The sequence below is a fragment of the Bos mutus genome, chromosome 18 (genome assembly GCF_027580195.1).
Source record: "Bos mutus isolate GX-2022 chromosome 18, NWIPB_WYAK_1.1, whole genome shotgun sequence".
Classification (NCBI taxonomy): Eukaryota; Metazoa; Chordata; class Mammalia; order Artiodactyla; family Bovidae; genus Bos; species Bos mutus.
The window spans coordinates 28660334-28661651 of record NC_091634.1 but is presented as its reverse complement, the minus strand read 5'-3'; the positions used below and the strand labels follow the sequence as shown (position 1 = coordinate 28661651).

General features: G+C 45.4%; 1 non-coding gene across 1 annotated transcript; it reads left to right on the top strand.

Annotated features, from left to right (window-relative positions):
- Positions 1-579: 579 nt before the first annotated feature.
- On the top strand, positions 580-651 carry TRNAC-ACA (transfer RNA cysteine (anticodon ACA)). Its single transcript has one exon. It is a non-coding gene; the product is annotated as a tRNA-Cys (tRNA).
- The last annotated feature ends 667 nt before the right edge of the window (positions 652-1318 follow it).

The window sequence follows — 1318 nt, the reverse complement described above, 5'->3', positions numbered from 1 at the left end:
AAAATTACTAATATTTAAAATAGGCTGAGCATTTGCCAGGGACCCTGTTTCATGTGTTACATGTATTATCATGTGAGGACAACAGATCCACAAAGAAGGGATCAATGTTAGTACCTCCCCATTTTATGGATGATGACAGCAAGGCGCTGAGAGTTTCAGTAGCTGAATCAAGGTCCACAGCTAGTTAGTAGAAGAGCTAGGAAGCCAACCCATGTAGCCCAGGTCTACAGCCCACTCTTTAGCCCTGTGTTAAGTAATTAAAGGGCAAGAATGCATTTTCTGTCATGGGACTAAATGCAATTACTCTCATTTTCTACCTTTTAGAAATGCAACCCATAAATATGTTTATTTTTCCTGTGGTGCCCCTGCCACTGGACACATTGTTCTGGGCAATCAAAACAGAGAGAAGGGAGCATTGGAAGACCTCCGCTGGGGGCTCTACAGTCCCCCTTCCCCAGGCCCACCACACCACCACCCAACCTTAACCTGCCTTCAAGGTCAAGAGGTATCATTGCACATCATGTTTAAGAAAGTCTCCAGATCAAAAATTAAATACAAAGTTACCATATGGCCAGGACTTCCCTGGTGGCTGAGACGGTAAAGCGTCTGCCTACAATGCAGGAGACCCAGGTTCAATCCCTGGATTGGGAAGATCTCCTGGAGAAGGAAAGGGCAACCCACTCCAGTATTCTTGCCTGGAAAATCCCATGGATAGAGGAGCCTACCGGGCTACAGTCCATGGGATGGCAGAGTCAGGCATGACTGAAGCAACTTAGCATACACACGTGCATATGTAGAGGAGTGCGATTGCTGGCCATATGGTAAAGAAAGAAAAGTGAAGTCGTTCAGTTGTGTCCGACTCTTTGTGACCCCATTACTGTAGCCTGCCAGGCTCCTCTGTCCATGGGATTTTCCAGGCAAGAATACTGGAGTGGGTTGCCATGCCCTTCTCCAGGGGATCTTCCTACCCAGGGATTGAACCTGCATCTCCAGCATTGGCAGGTGGGTTCTTTACCACTAGCGCCACATGGGAAGCCCACTCCTCTACATATACCTGAGAGAAATGAAATGAAAACATAAGTCTTCAAAAAGAACTGTGCATGAGTAGTCATAGCAGTACTACTAACAGCAAAAATATCGAAGCAATCCAAACACCCATCAACTTATGAATGGATGAACAAAATGCAGCATATCCACACAGTGGAATATTATTCAACCACATAAAAAATTAAGCAGTGATACACGCTACATGGATGAACCTTGGCATCATTAAGTTGCGTGGAAAAAGTCGGACAAAAGGTGCCACATACTGTACAGT